The sequence below is a fragment of the Lactuca virosa genome, chromosome 1, assembly GCF_052849685.1.
Source record: "Lactuca virosa cultivar CGN04683 chromosome 1, Lactuca_virosa_CGN04683_v6, whole genome shotgun sequence".
In the NCBI taxonomy this organism is placed as follows: Eukaryota; Viridiplantae; Streptophyta; class Magnoliopsida; order Asterales; family Asteraceae; genus Lactuca; species Lactuca virosa.
The window spans coordinates 91,545,784-91,555,277 of record NC_136426.1 but is presented as its reverse complement, the minus strand read 5'-3'; positions in this window follow the sequence as shown (position 1 = coordinate 91,555,277).

Sequence of the window (9,494 nt, the reverse complement as noted above, 5' to 3'; positions counted from 1 at the left end):
ATAATACTATTTCCAATTAATATATTATTCTCATTATATATTAACAAATTATTTATTTTGATTTCTAATTAATTTATTAGCCATATAACAAATTAATAAATCAGTCTCTCTCTCTAAAAGCTATCATATTCAATTGCTCGGTTTGAGGACAACCCAAAAGGATTGTGCTACTATCAATTCAAGTATATACCAAAGGACAACCCAAAAGGATTGTGCTACTATCAATTCAAGTATATACCAATTATAGTTATGGACTTAGACACCTAATCCAACAGTCTCCCACTTGGATAAGTCTAATAACCATAATTGTCAGTATAACTACCAAACTGATCAACAAATTGTAGCTACCAAAAGTCATTGTTGAACTCTCACCCATTCAGTAACGTGTCCTAAGATAAGTGATCAAATATTCCTACGTTCTACAAGATATCATATGGACATGAGACATGGATTGAAATTAATCTCATTGTCCAAAATTCTATTTCCCGATTTCTCGATTCATGACGACTAAATTCAAACTGTTAATTAAACACATCAATTTAGTTTGGGCTCGGCCAACGGGCCAAACACTCCAGATGGCGACCTCAAATCACTAAGGGGGCCAAAGATATCGCTTTTCCCATTAGGGCAAAAGGAACGAATAAACTTTGACTGATATGCTTGTTCTATTTACTCATGAAATCATGCACACCAATACTTTTTATAACATCAAGTTACTGATGCGTTTACGTATTATCAATGCATATCTGACTTGTAAACAACAACTCATATATCTCTGTTTCAAGAATATAAGATATTGTCAGCTCAGAATCACTCGTGATAAAATCCATGAAGTAATTCTCTGAGTGTGGGTTTATCCAATACTTAAAATCCCCATTACTAAGTACTCATGAACATTGCAGCAAAACTATTGTTATGTCTAATCTCCATAGACAATCTACAATTTAATTCATGACAATCTTAATTCGCTATTTACTTCCAAAAGTACGAGCGACTGTCGAATTTCGAATAATCAAATTATCCAGGAAGTAAAACATGCAAAGTGAGACACAATAATAACCTAATTAGCTATGGCCTCAAAAATACCGAATATAAATAAAACTCTTATTATTTAATCACCGGATTAATTAAGACTTTATTCATTGTATAATGTTTCGAGTAATCAACTAACCACTTGAATTAAGTATCAATTATGCCATGTCATGAACATGCATATTATGCCTCTCTATGGTCCTTCCTTTGTGAACAGATCGACTGGACATTATTCTAATGATGATCATTTCACAATTCCAAATTCTTGTCACTACTAAAAGTGTTAGAATTCCAACCTTACATGCAATGTCCGTTTGTGATGTCATGGCGTCAAAGTCACCAAGACTTAGCCAACAATATTACAAAATGCTCCATTGGAACATTGTTAATAAAAACAATTCCATACCTCCATGGTGATGAAGTCTCAAATTCAAGATACACTCCTTGATAACCTTCATTGCATTAAAGTTTCCAATTCACATATAGATTTCAACTCCCATTATGGAAACACTTCCATATTCCCATATGGCCATCAATTCTGATCAAGAATCATCTCAATCTAAAACATGTCACTATGGTCCTTCCAAATAATACTATACTTCCAACTATCCACAAGCAACCAATCTTCAGTAAACCTCATAATGTTCTTGACAGTTTTTTAACAACCTTTAGTCACACAAAGTTCTAGTCTTTTTTTCCTCTCAATGCATGAGAACAAGTGAATATTATAACATATGAAATCAATTCATTATGTCTTACATAAAGACCTTGTATCTCTTGCTACAATATTTCCATATATTGAATTTCCCGTGTTGAATCATTTCAACATGATATTCATATATGTCCAAGATAAAGGTGTTGTTTGTTTTTTCTGAGCTAAAATGTCTGCAGTTTGCGGACCACATCTGCAGTAGAAGAGGTGGACCAAACGTCTGCAGTCGGAAAGAAGAAGATTGTTTGTTTTTTAACATCTGCAAGCTGCTAGAATAAACTAAAATCTAATTAAACCGATTTTTTTTAACCTTAAAAGAGTTTTTCAATAATTTTATGATTTTATTATAGATAATTAACAAATGTAGATCGACTTTTATTATTGTATAAAAAGTAAAAATAAAATGGTACGAATTAACGTATATATTTGATAAAAACTAATAAATTTTGGTCGCAAAGATATACCTAAACATTGTAATTAAGAATAAAAGAAATTAACATGTAAAATGGATGAAAAGAAACTTTTATTTTAAATGAAATTTTCAAAAATTTCATTTTACATTTTCAATTAAATCAATTAAAAACTGGCCATAAATATTTATTCCAAGAAATGAATGATATAGCATTAAATAATGTTTTATAAAATTTGACACAAAAAATATAAGGAAATCTCCAGAAAAGTCCTAAAATTTTATCCTAATTTACGAAAAAGTCCCAAACTAAAATTTGTTTACGAAAAAGCATGAATTACCGGTAAAAATGACGATTTGACCCCGTTTTTCCGGTTTACCGGTTTTATTACTTACATGTTTCACTAAAGTCCCATTATTTTACCCCAATTTGCGAATAAGTCCCAAAATAAAATTTAGTGATGATTTAGCCCTTTTCTTAATATAACATACATTTTATCGGTTTCATTGCTGACATAGACACCTAGTCATTAAATTAGCTGATAAGATGGATACGATGGGTTATATAATGCTACATTTACTGTAAAATTTGATATCCATCTCATCGACTCATTTATGACTATGTATCTAGGTCCACAATGAAACCAATAAAATGTGTGTTTCCAGGAAAAAAGGGCAAAAAATGAGTTGATATCTGATGAGATGGATATATTGTGTTACATAAGATTAGATAGACAATTTGATATTTCTTATTAACGTAAAAAATAACGCAGTTGTTGCTAGTTTATATAATTATTATAGTCTTCGTTGGATGCATTTTATGTTCCAAAAAAATATATAATACATCAGGATATCAAGTTTTATGCTAAACCTAGCATTATATAACTCAACATATCCATCTCATCATCTCATTTAATGACTAGACGTCCGAGTCAGCAATGAAACCGGTAAAATGTATGTTACATAGAGAAAATGGCCAAATCGTCACTAAATTTTAGTTTGGGACTTATTCGTAAAATTGGGTAAAATAATGGGACTTTAATGAAACATGAAAGTAATGAAACCGGTAAACTGGGAAATATGGGTAAAATCACCATTTTTACCGGTAATTCATGCTTTTTCGAAAACAAAATTTAGTTTATGACTTTTTTTTTCATAAATTAGGGTAAAATCTTAGGACTTTTCTGGAGATTTCCCAAAAATATAAGACAATATTACATTTTTTTTTCATATCTATATAAACAGCTCTAACAACCATTATTGTAATTAAATTTTTATTTATAAATTTGTCACAAAAATCATGATTGTGTCGTCGAACATTTTTTCTTTAAGTATTGTAACTTTTTTTTTTTTTCAAATCATTTCATATATAAAGTTGGAATAGATCTAAGTTAAAAACAAAATAGAAAAAAATCTAAGATATATGTGTTTTTTAGGCTAGAATATGTTTGAATAGGTTTGAAGACTCTTGTCCACATCTGCGCCAAGAAGAGGACACGCAGACCTTTTTAGGTCTGCAGTCTTCAAAAAAACAAACAGTCTGCGAAGCCTAATGTCTGCGTGTGGTCTGCGCGGTGCAGACAGAAGAGGTCAAGAAGATCTGCAGACAAAAAACAAACAACACCTAAGTTCCACTAAATCCTTCAATCTAAACCTTTAGATTTGAAATGAAGTATGAGTGCCCTCTCCCTATAGCGAAACAATTTCCAAAGTTTGCAACTTGCAAATTGAAAATTTTGTTCCTTACAAATAGTATTGTCAACTTGCAACACTTAGCATAACAGTTGTACTCTCATTAGCATAACAATTATGCTCCCACTAGCTTTGACATGTACCCAAAAATCAACTGGACTTCTAGAAATCAATACTCTTGATTTTTTACTAAAGTGAAATTTTTTTATATGTGATGCTTTAATAAGTCTCCAACCAGACTTCTTAAGCTTATACACCTTCCTTAGATAACATATGTGTGTATGTGTTTAAACCCTTTCAAAACTTATAGCTATATGCCCTAAAAGTTCAAACAATTCCTTGCCATTTCTCACAATTCGAACTATGAAAAGGGATGCCGTAATCATATTGCGAATTTGAGAATGCATTTATCACAACTACTAACCATAATGATATTTATCAGATCTTTTAAAATCTACTAGCGAAAGTGTTTCCTCATAATCATTCTCATGGATTAGAGAGAAACCTTTTGCCACCTAGATTTTATGGTGTACATGTTCCGATCCATGTGAATCTATCATTTCCAACCTACAATCATAAGATAAGGTTTATGACAAAACCACATTCAAATTTAACTTTCCTTCATGGACTAAACTTTGCTTATTCTCAATTTCTTACCCTCTGGTAGCACAAGGGCCTACCAGTGCTTCCGTGTTGTTAAGCAGCTCGCCCATATTGATCAATGTACTTTCACTGACCAACGTGCTTTGCTTTAGCAGTCAAAAAAGAACCATAGAACTCATAAGCATCACCAAATCAAATGGAAGGTACACATAAACAAGAACGTGTTAACTTAACACGATAGGTTATCAACCTGAGGTCGTGTGCTAGTGATAACTAAAAGGTTTATTCTCGATTGACTCCTAAAACTCTCAAGATCAATAAGACTCCTACTGACTTCTTTACATATAAGTTTCTCTCAAGGAACAATCCTTGACAAAATAAAAAAAATGTTCAAAAGTTAGTGTGGATTCCTGAAAAAAAACACATCATGGAATTTGTCTTAGTTTATCATTAGTTTTAACCAAAAAATCACAACTTCCAATTCCAAATGAGCTAGAGTAAGAAAACATTATTACTCCATATTTCATGAGGTGTTATAAACCTACTTAGCATAAGATGAGTTCCGAGATACGATGTGTAGTAACTAGAGCATGGCTCTAAAACTTGATTAGAAACGAAGTATGCCTGATCTCTCGATTGAACCATTTCAACAAGATCCGATTCCTTTTCTTAGTCAAACAAAACACGATACTAAAGTATTCTCCTTTCCTTTCAGATTGGTGAAACTTTCATCTTTCTGCCTAATAGATTCTTCTTATTCGTTATCCTATTCTTTGAATATTTTCAAAGTTTTAGAATCATGCTTAATCATATAAACACAACCATATCTGCTGAAACATCAGTAAATCATGACGACTAGAGTTATCGTCCTTTGTGGTGGATCTGAATAGTCCATGTCAACATGTACTAGATCCATTAGTCCTTCACTTTGATTCACCTAAACGTGTGATCAATGAATTAGTCATAATTTTCCAACGATCAAGATTCTCATACATCACGCAATTCAAATTGCATGACTCCAAGTTTCTATCCAATTAAACTTGGGTGATGAGAATTTTTTTATCACTTAGTCAATTATGACATTACCACAAGTGAAACAATAAGAATCAAATCCACAATTAACATTGCTAATAATAGAAATATAACCAACACTTTCATAAATGCTATTGTAAGGAAATATAAAGTAAACCAACCAAATAAACCGAAATTTCACTTTTATTGATAATAAATGAAAATTTTGGAACTTTTCCTTACAATGCAAAAATGAAAACAATGTTTCTAGACATTTCCTAAGCAATCTATTAAATTATCATAACTCCTAAGTAGTAGCTTCCAAAATCTGATCATCAAACCATGCGACCAAAATCTATTTCTCACGATCAGATTCAACTTACTCTTCTTAAGCTTCATTCTTTCTCTTAGATCCTACAAAACATCAAAATGTGATCATCACATCATGTATTAAGAATCTATGAATAGGAACTTGTTAAAATAATGGATTTAGATAATGGGTGTACCTGAAGTAGAGTCACACGACTTGACTTTACCATCTCTAAGATCTTTCAGGTAGTCTGGTCAGCATCGCAACCAATGTCCCTTCAATTAGAAATAGAAACATATAGACTCTATCGGGATAACACATGGAACTATCTCAGAACTAGCCTTTCTCTTTACCATACGATCAAAAAGTTTAACCTTGGTCAATCCCTTTCCATTGGGAAGAGAAATCTTTTTTGGACCACCATTGTCACCATTGTCAATGTCCATGGAAACTTTAGAATTAAATCCTTCAAACACTTTTGCTTCACTTGTGCTCTTAAGCATTTCTGCTTCAACAACAATCAACATGTGTCAGGTCAATTAGGGTCACATCGAGGTCACTCATATAAAAGTTCTCAATGAATTGTTCATATGACTTAGGAAGCGAAAGTAGAACCAAATCAATGTTCTGCTCCCTTTGGAAAACAACACCCAATCTATCCAATTTGTCAACGTATGATTTCATTTTCAGAACATGCGTACACACAGAATTTCCATCTTGATGTTTACATGCCAATAGGGCTTGAGTAGTTTTGTATCTTTCAACTCGAGGAAAACATGACATGGGGAGAGTCACTGGAGGAGGATGAGGAAGATTTGGAGAAGCATGACGTCCAATTATACCATTTCCCGAAGAAGAGAAAGCATTTTCACCTTAATCTGATAGTGGAATATCATCTTCATAAGGAATAGGAAAACCATTTCCAAAAGAATAAGGAAGACCATTGTTGTCTTGACTTGACATCTATGAAGGGAGAAAAGAGAATTCAAGTTAGTTGATTTTAATCCTTAATTATTAACCCATAAATTTAAATTTAGGCTAGGATCCATATTTTTGATTTGAACTTTGAAGAGGGATGTCGTAATCAAATTTGAATCTATTTTAGGTAGGTAAGACTTTTACTAGTTTCAATCTTATGAAACTCCTAGATCATTTCAGATTCATTGAATCTAATCAATAGCATGTTTAATCTCATATTATGCTCTCGCTTTTGTGACTGGGATGTCGATGATCACAAACGAGATGTGAATAACCATGCAAATTAGCTTGATACTCTTGATGTCATTTATCATCTCGTTTTAATGTGTCGGTTAACCACACACGCTCCATTAATCATTAATCAAAGATAATTTTCGAGACACCCACTACCACTCTTTATTAGTCCCCCATCCGTGTGTCGGTTAACTACACACGCTCCACTAACGACTTATAAAGTGTAATGTGCAATTTCATGGATTAGCATACAAACTCACATTTTCCTAAAGTAACTAAGAGTGAGATTTTAGAAAATAGTTTAGTTACTTTATATCATTATACTTATTATGTCCTATCAATTTCGTTCGGCTAACGACCCTCCACCACACAGGAGAGCGGTGGGTGAGAGTGGACACCCATTCAAGAGCCATTTTATAGGCCGTTTCCTTATACCCTCTTTATAGCATGGTTTCATGAAAGAGGCGTGTTAGCGATTTGACTGAATTTTCTTATACATATAATATATATTAAACCTTTAATTATATATACATAGTATAAGGCGTATTTTAAAACATTTTAAAATTCCAAGGGTTTAATCTTTTAATAAATTAAACTTTTAATTTAGTTAAATTTAAACCATTTTATGGATTTATTAATCATTTTTAATTAATTACTTGATTAAATTAATAATAAGATCCATAAGGATGTATTTTATACTTTTCAAAATACTAGGTTTATAATGATTTATAAAATAAACCAAATAATATTTGACATTAATTATTAAGTTTAATTAATATCTATATTTATTATTTATACACTTAAAAAAATCAATCATATTAATCAACAAAACAATTAATCAAGTCAAATACTTATCTCCTAACTTCTAGGATTTTATTTTATCATCATAGATACAACAAAATCGGATTTGGAGGATAAGTATAGCAAGTAATTATCACATAAAAGTTTATTAGACAGATTATTTCCAGATGTTCGGATTTGGACTGAGCTCACATCATGAGCCTCATTGTAACACCCCAACTCTCAGGTACAACTGTTAGTCTTATATTTCCATTGAAAAAGGTCGACTCGACGCGTTGGATGCCCTGACTTGTCGAGTAGGCACAGTTTTGGTTGCGGGTCTTAAGTGACGGACTCGACGAGTCGGAAGACGGACTCGGCAAGTTGTAGATGGAAAGAGAAACCCTAATCCCCGGGGTTTTGCACCCTATTTAAAGGATCCTTTGCCCCTTAGCCTCCCCCTTACAGCCCTTGTGAGTCCAAAAACCATAAATCACCGTTTTCTCTCTTTTTGTGTGATATTAAGCCTTGTGGTGAAGTGTGGAAGGAAGATCTTGAAGTACTCAAGCTTGGAACAAGAGGAAGGCTGTGGATCCGAGTTCTACTTCATCTCAGCATCACTTGGAAGGTAACAAGTTGTTACCTTGGCTTTCCATTAGATAGATCTCTTGTTTCATGGGTTTAGAACCCTTTTTAGGGTATTATGGTGGTATTTCGGATTTGGGGCAAGATCTGAGGTTGCAACTTCAGATCTGGACCCCTTTAGCCCCTTATTGTCATAAAGTCTCAGCCTTTGTCAAGCTATGGCCCTTCTATTGTCTTAAACTTCTTCTTTAGCTTGGTTTTGACTCTTGAGACTTTGCATGCACGTAAAGTTTGCAACTTTACGTGATAACTAGGCCCTAGGAGGCTAGATCTACTATTTGGAGCTTTGGAATGGCTCAAAATAATCTAGACAAGAAATGGACTTTATGAACTCGACGAGTCGGATAAGGGACTCGACGAGTTAGGAAGGGTTTTCCCATTGTTTGGTTTCTGCATGGACTCGTCGAGTCAGCAGAGGACTCGACGAGTCAGTTAGGGTTTCCCCGACTTCTGGACACGCATAAACTCGACGAGTTGGTCGGAAACTCGGCGAGTCAGTGAGGGTTTTATGACCTTCTGAACTCTTAAGGAACGCGACGAGTTGCTAGCTGCACTTGACGAGTTGGGTCAACATGGACTCTTGACTTGGACCGTTGACTTTGACTTGGACCAATGGTTGACCAGTTTGACCTCTGGGGGTATTTTGGTTATTTGGAAATTTATGGAAATGGTTTTATGGTAACTATAGGTGGTGGAGTTCGTGTCGGTGATTTGAGAGTTTGAGCTTATCACTTCAGTGCGACATTTGTGAGGTGAGTTCTCCTCACTATATCAACAGGGTCTACGGCACCAAGGCCGACCCTTTATGATTTACATCCTGGTTTTGGATGGTTGTTATGTTATTGGTCTGTTAGATTTCATCCTAGTTTTAGGATGGTTACTATGCTAGTAATCTGTTAGATTGATATCCTGGTTGTAGGATGGTTGTTATATTAGAGATTGGTTTGATCGGTATCCTGGTTATGGGATGGTTGCCACGACAGTGATCTGCTAGATCTGTATGACTATTTGTTATTGCATGCTAGCGTATGATATTTATGTGCACATGTTTATTGGTTTGGGGAAAAGGGTGGCAGGTCCTGATGTGT